Source organism: Thunnus maccoyii, chromosome 3 (assembly GCF_910596095.1).
Source record: "Thunnus maccoyii chromosome 3, fThuMac1.1, whole genome shotgun sequence".
NCBI lineage: Eukaryota > Metazoa > Chordata > Actinopteri > Scombriformes > Scombridae > Thunnus > Thunnus maccoyii.
Genome location: NC_056535.1, coordinates 30,291,257 through 30,309,112, shown reverse-complemented (window position 1 = coordinate 30,309,112; position 17,856 = coordinate 30,291,257). Strand labels below are relative to the sequence as shown.

Here is a 17,856-nt window from a genome sequence, read left to right as displayed (position 1 = left end):
CAGGCTTTCTACATAAAAGAACATGCTATTTCCTTCTTTGGCACTAAAATTTGACATAAACCATGTGCTAACATATCATGCACATTTCCAGGTCCATATTTTGCAGCTCTACAGGAATATCTTTGCATGATTTATAGTTACTCCTTATTTATCTTATACTGACCCTTTATGCAGCCTCTGTCTGAAACAGGTGTTTTAGCTCCTGTCTCTTTAAGAAGACCCCCCTACCGATGAGCCTGCTCTGTTCTGATTGGCCAGCTTCTGAAAGTTGCCGCTCCAGATGCAACGTAAACAAACAGCAGTAGTTGGATTTCACTTCTTTATCTCGTTCTTTACTCGAAATGGAAACTTCTCAAATACATCCGTACATGTTCGAGTTGAATCCGATCTGAAATATGAGAGCAGACAACGTGAACAACCTCAACAACAACAGACATGCGGTACAAGTTGACATCATCCTGTTGGGAAAGTGAAAAAAAAAGCTTCCAGAGGAGGCTGAAGCCCTGGATTTTGGCTTACAAGCAGCATTTTTACATACGTTCTCCTCAAGTTTTGGAATTTTGATTATGTTTAACATAGACATCCGACATCATAACAGTACACAGTGTTAGCTTTCTGATTGAACGTCAGCTGTAGGAGGAAAAATTTAGTTTGCAGCTTGTGCAGCTCTCTCAGCCCTCGACATTTTAATCAGGAGTGACTGAAACCTGACTGATACATTCACAGTGCTGCATACAGTTTCATGGTGGAAATTTTTGCTTGAAATTTATTTAAAAAAAACCCCCCAAATAACATCCGACTCCCTGTGCTTTTGGATGACTGATTAAAAATAACCATGCCAAAAAATGTGAAGTCCTTAAAACCTGACACAGAAGCATAAAATCACTCACTTACAGCCTCAGACTATTTTCAGTAAAAGCCTTTTCCTCGCCGCTGACTCTCCGCTCCATAAAGTAAATCATCGATATGAAAAACTTATTTTACTCACTGACAGTAAAACCTGTCTGGCAATACAGGACATCCATCCAGCATTGCAGAATTACATTCAACATGTTAAATCTTACTGGACTATAAATCACTCTAAAGGGGGTGAAGCTGCGTGATTTTTTTTTTTTTTCGCCTGAGGGAACAGAGCTGATATCTGAGCAGCAGCTGCTCGCTTCAGGCAACAAAGCAATTAGCTGATATCTGATACCTGCACGTGATAATTAAACAGTCGTTGACATACCTTTCGGTTTCTGATGTCACATGACTACAGGAGTAATAAATACTGATCTAATCCTACCCGCTGATCACAGATGATGGTAATCGGCTGCTGCAGTCGAGACTTTTTATGAAACCGCTGTTTTATACCTGTGGAGTCGTCTGGCAATGGAAACACAAAGATGTGTAATTAACAGAACCCTTACTGTGTGGTTAAATAACAATTTAAACACGAAATAAGTGAGAGACTTGTAGTAAAACTTAGTTTTCCTTGTCCAGACTGGACCAGTGTTTACACATTTATCCACTCAGGAGAGAGGAGAAAATTTAAGATCTGTGTCAGAAAATAAATCAGAACATAAAAGTCTTTTTTTTCCCCCACAATACTGTTGTTTTCTGAACATGTTCTTCCGTTTACACATAGCAACATACCTATACTGTACGCGTCTCCACATCACACATCTGATTGTAATCTGTCTTGGTTTTCCCAGGCTACATGCAACTCTCCAGTCCAGGAGGTGGTTGTAATTCACCTGAAGCTGTTTGGTAGCTGCCAAAAACATCAAAAAGGAAAGTAACTTCTGCACTTAAACAGCTTAGTTACAACAATAACTTTATTTAGATGGCTAACAAACTAACACAAAAACATGGATGCATCGTGTTTTATGAACTACAAGCAAGACAAACTTTGTTATTTGTCATCACTTACTCCGTTTCCTCACGCATAATCGTAAAATACAGACAATTTTATGACTTACCGTGTGACATACGGGCCTGTGCTCACGCCTCCAGAACATCTGGTGCTGCAAACGCATAAATGACCCTCATCTTCTTAATCTAATCTTTTCAATCATAATATCAGGAAAAAATATTGTCAATACAGTATTTACATTTGGTCAACTTCCACTCTGAACCACTCTACTGTTACTCTACTTATTGAACATCACTGTGGATAACAGTTAAAGATGCATAAGGCCAAAAACTGAGAAAATGTGTACAAAAACAGCACCAAATTAGATTTGAAACAATACATCTATTTCATATAATTCCCTGGATTATCATACACACACATATACACACACACACACACACACACACACACGCAGATTTGCTTACACATTTAAACTTGGCATCTGCTGTGCCAACTCCTCACACTTGGGGTTTCTGTTTGGATGGGCTCACAGCCAGAGGACACACATACTGTACACAGTGAACTGTTGCTCAACGGGCTGTAACAGGAAAGCCTCAGAGCTCAGCAGAAGGAAATATGAACCTTCAACCCCAGAGAGAATGAATAGACTATTTCAGATAGAAATTTGGCGGAAGAGAGTCGGAGGAGGAAAAGAAGCAGAAGCAGGAGAGGAAATGAAGAGAAGACAAGAGAGGAAAATTTAGGAGAGCGTACAGGAAAGGAGCAGAGAAGAGGAGAGAGCAAGGGGGAAGAGAGAAAACAGGAGAGAAACTATTTATAGAGAAAAAGCATAAAAGACAAGATGAAAGAAGAGAGAGTGGCAAAAAACAAACAAAAAAGAAAAGAGAGAATTTCCCCATAAATGTCTGTCAATACATTTCTGTTTGGTTTCCAAGAACTGATGTATTTGCACTGGAAGGCAATGAACCAACCCTGCCACTGTGTGTGTGTGTGTGTGTGTGTGTGTGTGTGTGTCTGTGTGTGTCTGTGTGTGTGTGTGAGCTTAGCAGAACTACAAGCTTTAGTTCCTCGATGACAAAACATTGCAGTAAGTCAGTGGTTAGGAGGTCAAAGGTCAAAGGCTGCAGAGGCCAGACAAAAGTCCGGTGACCTTAAAGTGACCTTGTGCTGAGCAACAGAAGAGAGATGAGGAAAAGAGCTGAGAAGGGACAGATTTCAGTTGCGGAAAAAAAACAACCTTGCTCAAGGCCCTAATTTACTCCAAAACATGCTCACAGTTCTGTGGAAATATCCACACGGGCAAGTGACAAAGTTTCCATCACACTGTCCGTTGCAGAGTCTCGCAGCTACCTGGAAGGCAGAAAGTGACTTTGATTCTGATCAAAGTTTTGCCAGTTTTCTACTATAATAAAGCTTTGGAGAGAGTTCAAAGCTGGATGTTCACAGAGATTCAATTTAGACTTTACATTGTTCATTTGCAGGCTTTACTCCACCACCAAATCATCAGGATACATATTTATTATGGGGCTCTATTGGAATATTTTTGCATGATTTACAGCTCAAGATCTCCTTATTTTTCTTATACTGGCTCTTAATGCGGCTCCTCAGTTCTCCATGATGAGCCCACTCTGTTCTGATTGGCCGGCTTCAGGAGGCTACATAAACAAACAATTCTGGTGGGATTTCACTTCTTTTTATTGTTCTTCACTTGAAATAGAAACTTCTCAAGTACATCTGTATATGAAATATTCGAGTGGACAACGTGATGAACAACCTTAGCGACAAAGGCCACCAGCGGACGACTGTTTGTGGGCATGTAGAGCTTGTGAACGAAGCCCTGGATTTTCTCTTTCAGGGACCATTTTTACATACGTTCACCTCAAGTTTTTGACCTTTGACCATGTTTAACAAAGACATCCAACATCATCACAGTATAAGAATAACAGAAAGTACATATCTCCTTCATTATTCACCACGGTCAAACCCTAAATTCCTCCTCTACTGTGGTCATTCATCTCCGTTATGACTCTTTTCTTTTCTGACCCCAAAGTGGTGGAATGAACGCAGACTGAAAACCACCTTTTCAGACTCGACCTCAGCACCTCATTCTAGCACTTACTTACGTCTCATTTCTTTCCATGCTGTTATATTGACATAGTGACCATGCTTTTAGAGGAATGCACTTCCAGTTTTTGATGACGTCAAACTTTTTTTTTTTCTTTTGAGGTTGAATACGCTTGTTTTAAGTTGCTTTAGACAAACGGATCTTCCAAATGAATGTAATGTAATTTAATTATTATTCTAATTTAAACTCACAGTAGCAACAATAAGAAAACTGGCCAACTTTGCATGTGATAAAATTATTACTGAGGTGGAAAAGTGAGAACAAATCATAAAGTTTCTCCAAGTCTACTGTGATGGATTATCTCAATCTTTCTAAATTGTTTTTTTTTTTTGCACTGAAGTAGATTAAACAGCATCAAATGACTTCATCAGAAGTTAAACACACACTGACATCCTTGACTCTGCTGACTGTGACAGAACTTGCACTGTTGACACTGACTTAAAAACACAGCTGTTATCCATACAGACTGTACAGAGTGACGTCCACCGCGGTCAAAAACAGGCTTCAGCTCCTTGATGTACAAAACAAACAAACCCAAAGTAAAGACAGAGCGATCGGCTCCCTCTGTTTACCTGAACACTGTTTACCTGAGCAGACACAGACCTGCTGCATCTTCCTGGAACAGCTGAGGTTACGCGAACCGAGCCGACCTCATCCCTGGATTTACCTGTAAACACACACACACACACACACACACACACACACACATTGCTGTTACACTTCAGTAGGTTTGAACTTGTGACCTCTCAGTTTCAGTCGGTGTGAGTAGCAGCGTAACGGACACACTCACATTTACAAGCGTCTCCCCCTATAGGATATCTAAAGGAGTTTTAGTGTGATCAGCAGTTTATCTGTAGTGTGTGTGTGTGTGTGTGTTTTTAGTGTGTGCGCGTGTAGCCATCCATCTAACAGGCCATTTCCACCAAGCGGATGTATGTACATACACGGCCTCTCTAAAACAAACACACACACACTCTCCCACACACTCGCACAGCAGTTAGCTTTGTCTGCTAATGGCTAACAGGGTGATGGGGATGATGTCGTGCTGAAATAATTTACATGATAATCTGTTCAGTCTGCTGCGTTGTTTGTGCTTCACACATGTTTACACACGCGTTGCGGTGGTGTTCCCTCTGCTCTTACATTCAGTCTGTTTAAGAGTGCCCTTTGGCTAAATTACAATAAGAGTTGACACGAACATGAAGAACTTGACCTTTGACTCACTTCAGGCAAAACACTAACTGTTTAAAATGTGGTATAAACACTTTGATCTGTCTTCATCAGAGCAGCAGCTACATTTCTGCCCTTTACTGTGGATGTAGACGCTTCAATTAACCCAAACTGTGCAGGTCGAAGGTCATCAGACACATCGTTATGGATGCTGTATTTACTCAGTACAGCACAATTTATTTGATTCTTGTAAAATGGATTATTATTATTATTATTAGGCAGCAAAGTAAACATTATCTTACATATATTGTCCATTATTTTAATGGGATTATGCAAACTTTTAGCCCACCAAAATACTAATTGTTGGTCTACTACTTTAAGGAAGTATTTATCCACAAAATGTTGAATTCATCAATAACATTCATGGTCTCCAGAGGATGAATCCTAGTGCCTTTTGTGATCTCCTGACTTTTCACTTCCTCTTCACTTCCCATTTTCCTGCATCAGATATACTTTGAGATCAATGCTAACTTGCTTAATATGTTACAATGCTAACTGTATAGTTGTAAAACATGCTAACATGCATTATTTTACATGCTAGACATCAGGTCATGCTGACATTTTAACACACTAACTGTACACATGTAAACTTTCTAACATGACTGGTAGACTGGTATGCTAATGCAGATCTCATTTTTAACTTACGGTATAATGCAGGGAAATTACTTTCATGTTTCAACAATATAAACAAACTGACTTTCTCTCAATTCCTATTTTCATACTGCACCAGTGTAGAGTAGCGATAGTGAAAGAAGCTCTCAATGTAGCAATAGAGAATAAAGAAATAGTTGTTTATGTGGTGGTCACACAACAGAAACAGGAAATATCACTGACCACATCTGGATTGTGTGATCAACTGTACTGGATGACAAAATAAGCAAACATGGAGAAAAGTGAATGTCTGCTGAGTCTTAGATGAGTAATGTTTAAAAAGTGATCTGTTAATGCTGTGGCCAGAAACCCTTCAACACACCCGACGTCAATTGTGTTTGACTTATCATTACTTTGGGTATCTTGTAAGATATCCAGAGTATTTATTATATGTGATATTTGATATATAATGGATTCACCGGAACATAATAAAATTAAATAAGAGATTAACCGGAAACTCATTAAAAAAATGTTGGTGTTGTAAAGCGTCTTTATGTCTCTTTGTTTGTCTTTTAACCATTCAAAATTTTATTTAGTTATTCTGAGCATAAAAAATACAAACATGGACTACATAGAGAGTCATCTGTGAGCCATTGGCGGATCTCACTGAGGCCACATAGCGGCGGAAGAACGCCTCTGGTTTTCACATTTTCAACTATCACATATGGCTGCGATGTTCAGGCATCTACTTAATTTTGGCCATATGCTGAATTTCATTCCCCTCTGCCATCTCTATTCCCTCCTGCACTCTCTCTCTCTCACACACACAATGTGAAACCCCATAGGGATTGTCTTAACAACTAAAAACAGGAAGTTGCTCATATCCCTCCGCGCATTCCACATCTCCCCCACGCCCCCCCCCCCCCCCCCCCAAACACACACACACACACACATACAACGGAAAGAAGGAGGGAGGGATGAACAGATGAGAGGGGGAAAAAAAAAAGGAAACACCAAACCACCCGTTTAACACTCAAGGTTTAGGAATGAATGGAATACCGTTTGTGTCACTCAACGCTCGCTCTTCATTGGGCGACAGGAATCCTGTGGGCGGTGAGGAATGCTGTGATTGGTTGGAGAGGAGCACCGGGGCAGTTTGAATTGGATTAGGTTCAAGCTGCTGTGTAATTTAATATCAGAGTGACTAACAGACTTTCTTCCTCTTCTCTCCTCTGTGATAAAAAAAAAAAATTTTGGTTACGGGAAGGATGGCAAAGCGGGACCTTCCCATTTTAGTGTTTTGTCTTGGCAAAATGGACTTACAACCAACTGAGTCATCGGATGTTGGCGAAATATATCATATTTTTCTAGCCACAATACAAGGAAGGTACAAGTACACGTTGTGCTCAAGTTAAGGTCAAACAAGATGACAGAAAGACTTCCGGAAAGAAAAATGAAGCAATCAAACGTTTTTTTGGGGGCTCGGTGAGCTTCATGTTGATAAAGACACCAGAAAGATCCATGAACACATCAATTAATTTGTTCTTAATTATCTTAAATTACTTTCTGGAGGATAAAATGAAGGAAAAAAAACTCTTTGAGGATAAAAAGTAAAGAAGGTCAAATGAGAAGATTAGATGATTGGTAGGATAAGAAACAAGAGTGAAAGAGGGAAAGGACAAATGAGAGAGAGAGAGAGGAAAAGAGAAGGAGGAGAGAAGAAAGGATGTAAGAATGTGTAGAGAAACATACAAAGATGAGAAAGATTAAGAAAGGATAAAGAATAAGAAGAGTAAAGGAAATTAAAATGAGCAAGAGGGAAAGGAAAGGAGATGACGAGAGAAGAGGAAGAGAGACAGGAGTCTACAGGAGAAACGGAGAGGAAACAATAGTACAAAAAGGCCAAAATAAAGGAGAGGAAAAAGGATGTACACAGAAAATGAAAAAAGAGACAGTAAAAGGAAGGATGAGGAAATGATTAAGAGAGGAGGAAAAGTGAGGGAACAGAAAGGAAGGAAGAGGAGAAACACCAAAATCTAAATCTAGAGTACTCGCTCTGCAGAAGATGAAATATTTTCCATTTTGGAATCTCCATCATCTTTCCTCTAGCACCACTATCAGGTCAAAATGTTCACTTTTAAATGAACCCCAAACTGTCAAACACTTGACAGTCCAAATTTAAGACTTAAGATGGAACAAACACACACACACACACACACACACACACACACACACAGGTCCTGACCCCGGGTCACTGTAGCTGAAAACACACTGCAACGCATCATATGATGCGCATCAAATATTACGCATCGAATGCTGCTGCTGGCACCAATAGGAAGTGTTGCACTGCAGTGTGTCAGCAGGAAGACAACATGCACCATCTGAAGAGTATGGACGTATAAAGAGAATTGAGAGAGCTGAAGAGCCAGTCTCTATGAGCTATGGCTCGCCAGGTCGTTTAACTTGGGATATTTGTCCACCTGAACAACACAGAGAGGAAGTCGAGCTGCCACAGGAGCCGGGATGTACAAGCAGGGAGTGAGTGGAGTTTATTTATTAATTTATTTTATTCTTTATTTTTGTCTTGTAGATACAGGCACAAGTGAAATAGTTAAAACTACAGTGAAAAGCAAGCAACAAACTGGTAAGTAACATCTGTAGTCGGGCCAACATGAAGTGCTGCGGGGCTGCATCGACGAGCGCCCGGCTGTCGCCGACGTGGGGTTGTATATAGAAAATAACAGGGACGGCTGTTTTGATGTGTGCTGTTCGGCAGTGGTGTATTTTGGCCTCGACGGTCATCGTTTAGAAAGTAATGGGATTTAAAAACAAAGACTTTCAGACTCGGAGAGGTTTAGGGAGAGTAAAACAAAGAGAGGGAGGGAAAGAGAGAGAGGAAGGAAGACAAGAGGAAGTAAAGGAATGAAAGAGAAAAAATAAAATGTCTAAAAATAAAAACAATTTGCGACTGACATATATGAGAATGAGGGAAGGAGGAGAGATAATCTCGTAAGTTTAGTCAACATATCATGAACTCAGTATAGTTTGGTAGGTTTCATGTCAGATCGATTAAGAGAATCATTTTGATTTATTACAAGTTGTCATTTCTATGAGTTACAATAATATTGCACATACGAAAGCCGTGTTTCCACAAACCTGAGTCAGCCGGTGACACACATGTTTCACTGCGTCCTTCCAGCAGCTGTGCTGAGCCACAGGGTCAACCATGGCCAACATGTAATGACACCCACCCCCCCCCCCATATCAAACCAATGACATGTCCTGCACTAAACTGTTTGACTCAGTGTGTACGTGTCTGTGCTGGTGACCAGAGACAAAAGCTCTGTTTGTTAAAGTCTCTCTTTGTTCAGCTCTTCTAAACAAATCTCTGGAGTTTGGTTTCACTCTGACATTCCTGTTTGTGCTGTCAGATATCAGCCCTGTTTCACTGTTTACTCATCACTTCCAGCCATATTAAGTTACTACTGATGCAAATACAACATTTCCTGCTATTGCTGCCTCATATTAAAGGTTTTCCACCGGTGAACACACATGAAGCTAAATAGAAAATGTATTTGTCACTCAGTTAGCGGAGCATCATTAGCGGTGCTATTCCTCAATAAAAACAAGATATGGTGTATTCGGCGCAAATTAGTAAATGGATTTAGTCAGTTTTAAATATCACAAGGACGAATAGAAAAACCAGTGACAACCACAGTGAGCTGGTGTGTTGCTCTTTGGCACACATAATGGGTGCAATTGCCCTTTTTACACCCCATCAGTGCGCAGTAAGGGGATCTCCCATCGCAAGATTCACACTTTTAGGCACAATTACTCTCCCTATTTATCCTCCCAAAATGCAGATAAAAAGTTTCATTTCCTCAAGCAGTGAGGGAGTAAGAAAGGAGCAAACCAACCAGAAATGGAAACAACTTTATTTGGTCTGTTTTTCATTGTGGTTACTTACTAAATAAAGAAATATACAGATAAAATAAAAAGCTTCACTACCTACAAGTTAGAAAATAAGCAGGAGAAAACAGTGAAGGAGAGAGAGAGAGAGAGAGAGAGAGGGGCGAGCATAAAAGCAAAACTAAATGGAAATCAAAACAACTTCACTTGGTCTGTTTCCGTTGCAGTTACTCACTAAATAAAGAAATATTCAGATAAAGCTAAAAGCTTCATTACCTAGAAGTCTGAAAAGATAAGCTACATAAGAGTACTGAAGTGACACTAAATGAAACTGAAACAACATAACCAGGTCTGTATTTTATTGTGGCTAATGAATAAAAATAAGATAAAACTCTCAGCGACACTCAGGATGTGGCTGCACAGCAGATTTCATGTAGTGCAGAACGCTGAAATGTCACAGTTCACACAATGAAAGGATCTGTGACCGTTTCACAAATATCAAACACGTTTGATATACGTGTGGGTTTTTCTCTCCAGAGCCGGTCGAATCACTCAGAACAACGGGGCGTCGGTTCGCCTCACAGCGGCTGATAACGTGGAGACGCAGGTGTGAATTCTGGTGGAGTGACTCATCGCAGCACGTCGTCAAGGTAAACAACTTCTTATACCTTGCTGTCCTGAGGAAAAACACCCACAGTTTCCCACGACGGTTTGAATTTACATGTCTCAGCCTGACTCAAGGATCCCCACCTGTATCAAAAAATGCAAGAAGTTAATTAAGCTGAGATCTGGGAACAGAGTGAACGCAGAAGCAGTCAGCCAATCGGAGAGGTCGTAAAAATAAACAGATAAAAACTGCATTTAATCAAACATCAACTAATCTCACTGGATCAGTGATTGAGATATTTGAGGAATGTGCTTCTTTCAACGATTTATGACAAAGCAGCTCTTTTAATGTCTAACAGGTTCAATTTAAGCCAAAAAATTTAAAGTGATTGAGTTGAATTCTGAGACGGGAAGGTTTGGTTGCAAGAAAGAAGAGAAAAGACAGAAAAGAAAAGAAAGAGAAAAAAAAGAAAAAGAAGGATTAATCTTCAGCAGCAGCAGCAGCTTAAAACCAGTTCTCCCATTCACTCACACACAAAGACACAGAGAGACGCTCTGCTTTGTCCATCCTCAAAGGCAGTGGCTCTGTGTGTGTGTGTGTGTGTGTGTGTGTGTGTGTGTTTGACTCTCTATTGACCTTTGACCTCTGTGTGTGTGTGTGTGTGTGTGTGTGGTACAGTGTGACCCATATCAGGGTATCCATCAACTCCGTAGCAGCAGTGCCGAGAGCAGAGAGCAGCTGTCAATCATCACATCTCAGAGCATTCAGTACTTCTCCATAAGCTTTTATTAGAGTGTTTTAACAAAACAAACAACTGGATTTATCTCTGTAAACATCTAGAACATACTTATTGGTTTGTTTATTTAACAGGGACAGTGCACATTAATAAACATTGCTGTAAATGCGCCAGAGTTAGCCAAGAGGCTATTTTTCATCTGTAGTCCCTGGACAGATGTTACAGAGTCTCCCTAAAAACTGAATATGAAAATGAGATTGAAATGACAAAGTTACTGAGGTCTTTAACACATACTCAACAGACGGACTCTGGTCTGGATCCAGCTCGGATAACAATTACCTGCTTCTGAATGAAATATCGCTATCGCCTCACCTCAGCCATCATCATTCAGCCTCCTACTAGTCACCACAGTTAGGAAGGTTATTATCTGGAAGCACAAGACCTACTGTATGTGTTTGATTTGCAGTGAAACAGCAGCTATAGTGAGGAGTGGTGAGGTCAAATGCCGCTATGACACCAAACATGCCCATTTTGAGCAAAACTACCCACAGTATTTGGAGGTAAAAAACAGAAAATTGAAGCAGTTGCAGTCGTCATATCGTGCCTCCAGCACAATAATTGTAAAATCAAACATTTTCACAGTATTTGCTAATGAACACACCAGTATGCTGTCAAACCTTTTTATGCCCAAGTTTAAGAACTTAGTGAATCAACAAAGGAGTCTCTTCTCTCTTTAATACAGAAATAATGTTCATGTGCAAAGTTTTGTACTGAAATATTGTGTAATGCGTCCTCGCTTTACTTTTGAAGTGGCGGACGTTCGTGGACCTCTAACACTTGTAACTGACAACCCCTGATCTAGAACACTGGACGCCCAAAATAACTCCTCTGACTCTGCAACTCTACTGGTTTTGATCATGAAGAAGACACGCCCCCCCTCCCCCCACCCCCCATCAGCCATCCCTAACTACCCCCCCCCCCCCCCTCCGTAGCCCCTCCCACTGCTCTATCGACCTCATTCATTCATTCTCTCTCTCTTTTTCTCACACACACATTCATCCTCTGTCTCTGTCTGACCAAACACTGGAATAACAAACGGGGGGAAGTCTCATTCATCTGCAGGACTAATGTTTACACAGCATGTTCTCTCTCTATCTGTTGTTTCACTTGCTCAATCACTCTCTCTCTCTCTCTCTCTCTCTCTCTCGTCCTCATTCATTCTCTCTCTGTTTATCCTAGACTGCTGTTTTTGCTGTTTTTCCGCACAGGGTGTAATGGTACTGTATGGGGGTTAATGGGGTGTGCATGTGTGTGTTGAGGAGTGTAGGACGGCTTCATATAGCGACTAAAACAACACATACAGTGCAGACACACAGACACGGACGCAACCTTTAAACTCACCTAAAATTCACTAAAGATTCACCTTGATCAAGTTATTCTTATAATAGGTTATAGATATACTTTCATCGTTCTGCACACGCCTGTTGAGGACATAACTTCGTGGAGATATAGCGCAGGCTGTGTGGTGAAAGTGGCGCATCAGCAGCTTCAGTCCTCCATCGGTGTACAGTTTGCATTCAGGCGACCATGTCTCCTAGAAATTATGTTTATAAATGACTAATTTGCAACGGCAGATATATTTTAGAGGAAACGTAATGCTGCCCAGATTATGTTGTTATCAACATAATTAGGAAATGTTGTTAATTGACGTATCAGTAAAATGCTCACTGACAACATATTTCATTTGTTTTCCACCAAAATATCCTTACAATACAATATCTGTCAGTAGCAACTACAGAAGTAGAAGGCAAATATGGGTTCAACATGAAGTGGTATATAAACGTAATCTCCAGCAGACAGGGTTAATTCAGGGACAGCACTGCTGTGTAAGTCACCTGTGTTTTGGTAGCACTCAGCGCTAAATAAACATTAATGTAATTTGTGAACATAAGACAAATAGACTCGAAGCCTAAACAGATGCTTCAGGTTGTTGTTATATGCAAATGCTGTCACATTCGCTCCCTGGATCGGCTTATCCCGGCTACTATCCTCTTTTTTTTCTGTCTGTAAGGGTTGTACAGTGTGTGCTAAGGGTGTCACGTGATGCGTGTCAATTGAAGCAACGTTACATGACGTGACCAATGTGTGTTGCACGTTTCTTAACAATAGAGGTGCTTTAACGAGTCCCACCATAAACACAGACAGTGTAGGAGCTGATTTATAGTTTGTTGTAGGATTTAACGGGTTAATTCTAATATCGTACCGCCATATTATTTAAGTGTGGTGGTCGTTATTTGACCCTTGTCTTAAAAGGTTTACCAGCAGCTCTGTTAGATGGAGACTTTCCAACGAGAGCGTCAGTCATTTCAGCAAAAGCCACAAAACAAAATAAGTTTACGTTCAAGTGACAGAGCCCACTATCGGCCACAGGAATTATACATTTTTGAGTCTTTGCAGCAGCGTGACGTTATTATAGAGTGCAGTCATCAGAGAGAGGGGTCATCAGACTGTAGCCATGTTCTTATTACTGTAACCATGGCAACAGAGCTCCCCTAACTTTAAGGGAGTAGTTATTTTAACCCAAAACATGATCTTTCCCCAACCCTAAACAAGTTGTTTTTGTGCCTTAACCAAACTTTAACCATAGTGTTGTCAGATCATTAAACACAATTGGTCAATTGTGGCATCAGCGGCAAGGAGCAATGACATACAGTACTGTGCAACGTTTTAGGCAAAATAATAATACCAATGCATTGCTTTAATTTATCAATTAATGTCATACAAAGTGCAGTAAACAGAAAAAAAACTTAAATGACATCAATATTTGGTGTGAGCACACTTCAGTTCTCCTTGGTACACCTGCACAGTTTTTCAGGTACTCGGCAGGTCGGTTGTTCCTGCATCTTGGAGAAGTTGCCACAGTTCTTCTGTGGATTTAGGCGTCTCACCTGCTTCATGTTAATCCCAGATTGACTCCATGATTTGGAGATCAGGGCTCTGTGGGGGCCAAACCATCTGCAGGACTGTTGCTGAAGATAGTTCTTTATGACTCTGGCTGCATGTTTGGGCTCGTTGTCATACTGCAGAATACATTTAGGACCAATCAGACACCTCCCTGATGGTATTGCATAATGGATAAAAATCTAACATCTAAAGTGCCTAAAACCTTTGCACAGTACTGTTTATCCTACTGTTTCAGTAGGAGGACCTGTTGGTTAGTTGTCATAGTATATTGAGTCTTGCCTTAAAAGGACTGCCTGCAGTTTTTGACAACCAGTCCTTGTGATAAACTTTTTTTATATTAAAAAAAAGATTTTTGATGGATTTCCTGTTGTTGAGGTAGCTCCACCTTATGTCATAAACCCACACATCTAAAATCAAAACCACACATCCTCTCTACTTCTTATTCTCTTTCTTTCCCACCGTTTGCCCTCCGTCCGTGTTATTTTGACAACACTTTGACAGCTGAACACGGAGCCAGTCTGCGGTCCCAGTTAAAGGGGATTGGATAATTTTCCATGCTGTGGACATCAGATTTGAAATATCTTCCTCTCACCCTGGGACCCTCAGCTCATTAAATCAAGCCTGTGTGAAGGGTGCTGGGGGCCATGCTGGGTAAGGGAGGGGGGGGCACCTGTGAGCCATTTGTGGGTCCTGACCCCTAATTTTAAGAAACCCCCTGCAGTAATGCAACACTTCAGGAAAAGAGAAACAGTGAGCTGTGCTTTGAATGTTGGAGTAGCTGATAATATCTGTCAGGTGATGGAATGACAGATGAAATGAGTCTTTTACGGAAAAACAAAAGCAAGAACAAATGTTCTTCTTAATGCTTTTAAATGATCAACATGCTGTTGTAAATATATTTCAATAAAAGCTATGATCTTTGCAATGTAATGATTGCAGAAGATATTGGATGCAACAGTCTATTTCCATATTATTTTACTGTCAATGTCCCAGTTTATTAAGCCTGTCAGGTTCAGACTTGGTTCAACTGTCATCAGTCTAAGCTTGACTTAGACTGATGACAGTTACTTAAAGGTAGTCTGTGGAGTCAACTCATCAACAAACAGTTATAATTTAAAGTTCATTCTTGAAGATCACGTAGTTCGATAGAAAGCTGGACTTTGCGGTGCGATAGTTCTGCCAACTGCTGTTTACAAGGTCAAGAATGAACTTAACTTTTTAGCCAGCATGCACAAAAAGTCTTTAAACATGCTCAGGAAAAAAAACCCCATAACAACTGGGGGAACTGATAAAGATCTGCTGTCTGCTGATGAAGACTGTGGTATATGATCAAAAGCTCTAGAACATCTACTAAATGGACCTCGTGGTGAGATTGGACTCACATGCACAAGATGCAAAACATTGTCAAATATTTCTTGATGGTGCTACTAGATGATAAAAAAAAATAAAAAAAAATCACAGGACACCTTTAAGCTCAGCTTGAGCTCGTGCACTCATGTTGCACTTTCACATCCTGATTTAAATGTGTTTATTTTTTTCAAAAGATTGTTTAATAGAGATTAGTCAGCGACAATCACCGAGGCTGCACACAGGCTGCTTGTTACTCGTCTTGCATCACAAGAAGATTGTTGCACATTGTTGCAGAAAGTAGCTCTCAGTCATAACTGTCTACATAATAATTATTGTTCAGGAAAAGATAAATGTGTTTTGCAATGATTCATGTACCAAAAATTAAATCCATTCTGATCCTTTGCTTTGAGTCAGACGTTTCAGTGTTGGACATGTGTGATTTTTTTTTTTTTTTTTTTTTGTCATATGGGTAAAATGACCCTCTAAGCACATCATTCCTCCTCTGGTATTTTCCTCTCCCACTGCTGTTCCCAGAGGAGGATTTTCCAAGAAATTCCCACGCCTTCTTAGAAATGGCTGAATGGAATTCCTCAAGCAGCTTTTCTCCTTCTTCTTTCCGTTTTTTTTTTCTTCTTTTTTTTTTTGACTGTAAAAGAAGACTGCAGGCCTCCATTCATTCTCCACGCCTCTCTTTCATCTCCCTCATGCTCTCTCCCACTTTTCCCTTTCTTACACTTTCTCTTTGTCCTCGTTCCCACTCTCTCTCAGCCTGTGCACAATTGATCTCACTTTCTCTGCCCCTCTTTCTTTCTCTCTCTCTCTCTCTCTCTCTCTCTCTTTCTTTCTTTCTTTCTTTCTTTTTCTCTCTCTCTGATGATGCTGACTGCTGAAAGACTGAACTTTAAACACTGTAAACACTTTAAAGCCCTGCTCTCTTTTTTGCTCTTCCTGTAAGATTTCAAGTTTGTTTCTTATTGCCTTGTTTTGACTTTGACAGGTTGTGGTAACCATGGAAACGGAGCAGCTTCACCTGTTTCTGCGGTCTGCGGTCCCACTCATGAACACCCCACCCCCCCCCACCCTCTCCCACACACACACACACAGTAACATCAGCTGTGTCTTTCTGTGATGTTTTTGCACAGCCACAAGACGGCAGGCTGCAGGGAAACTTCCTGTCAGAGAGGAAGTGGATGGAGGTGATGCTTTACTTCTAGGAAAAAAACATGAAGAAGAAATCTTTCGCTCTCATCACAACAGCGGCAACAAGAAAACATCTAGCTAAAGGTTGCATTCACTGTTTACATACCAGCTGTCTTCATCGGTATTTCAGTTGAAACAAACCATGATTGATGCTCTTATCTTGTTTATAATGTTATCATCAGTTCTTTGTGTTTTTCTTATCACCTGTTGCTGACAGTTTCCTGTTCATGATAAGAGGAAATGACACCTATTATATTTTCAAAAGCAGCACTGTGGTTTGACTCCACTTAAAAACACACAGTAGAAAACGTTTTAATAGTATGTTTTAACATGACAATAAAATCCCAAATAGCTGCCTGTTAACCCGAACTTCCACAGCTGCAGAGCATCAGCTATACTGGGATCCAGTTTACCACTTCTAAGAGTTTCAGAGCAAGGTCATAGAGGAAACGTTTGACGGTGTATAAAGAGCTGAAGTCATGACGTCACATCCGAGCTAGCCTCCGTTCCTCTAGCTTCTATAACGATCTGTCAGTCAGCGTTTCTTTCATCTGTCTTTCTGAAAATAGCAAAGCTTGAAACACTTGTAAACTCAGGCCTCCTGTCTGTCAATCACCTCAATTACAGTTGGGTTTAATTAAATCATCTGGCTCAATCATCTGGGATGTTCGGCCATGTCAAATTAGCACCTGCACAATTTAAAAAAAGCTGTAAAAGGTTTGTTTGTCTCTCTGCAGTGTCGTCCTTACAGATTATCTTTGTAAACTGCCCACTAGTACCAAGTCATTTTCATTAATTACTTGTGTGCACTTGTATACATGGACGTCTGCTGTTGTGTGCAGTCTTGTCTTTTGTTTTCTCTCTCATCCTGTTGTTTTTTCCTCCTTTTTTAATTAAGTAAGGTATGCAATGGAGAGTGCCCTGATCAAGTCCCTTTGAGAGTTGTTTGCACCTCTCCATCATATTATGTTGTTGTTTCTGTGTATATCAACTGTCTTTTGCAGATGTGTAAACAAATCAAATCAAAGTGCATTCCTGTGATTTACTCATCATATCCTCTTCCATATAACTGAGCATCTACTACAGCACTTGTTATTATAAGCACAGCAGGTACTTACATCAACATAACTTGGTTTCATCCAGATCCATAAAACTCACTGCTCAATGCTTTTCATCTTTCTAGTCGTAGTCTGTGCTGTGTGAAGACCTGCTCATGGACTCATCTCCTCTGTCCTCTCTGACCCCTGAAATGAAACAAACCACACAATGTACTGTTGAGAATCCAACTG

At 40.4% G+C, this 17,856-nt stretch overlaps 2 long non-coding RNA genes across 2 annotated transcripts; one reads left to right on the top strand and one right to left on the bottom strand.

Moving 5' to 3' along the window:
• Positions 1 to 617: 617 nt before the first annotated feature.
• LOC121889313 lies at positions 618 to 4,634 on the bottom strand. Its single transcript, XR_006093497.1, has 3 exons — positions 4,568 to 4,634; positions 1,636 to 1,753; positions 618 to 1,365 (listed from the first exon to the last, which is right to left on the bottom strand). It is a non-coding gene; the product is annotated as an uncharacterized LOC121889313 (long non-coding RNA).
• Positions 4,635 to 8,041: 3,407 nt separating this feature from the next.
• LOC121889306 lies at positions 8,042 to 17,154 on the top strand. The gene is made up of 3 exons (XR_006093494.1): positions 8,042 to 8,339; positions 10,248 to 10,360; positions 16,365 to 17,154. It is a non-coding gene; the product is annotated as an uncharacterized LOC121889306 (long non-coding RNA).
• Positions 17,155 to 17,856: the final 702 nt, after the last annotated feature.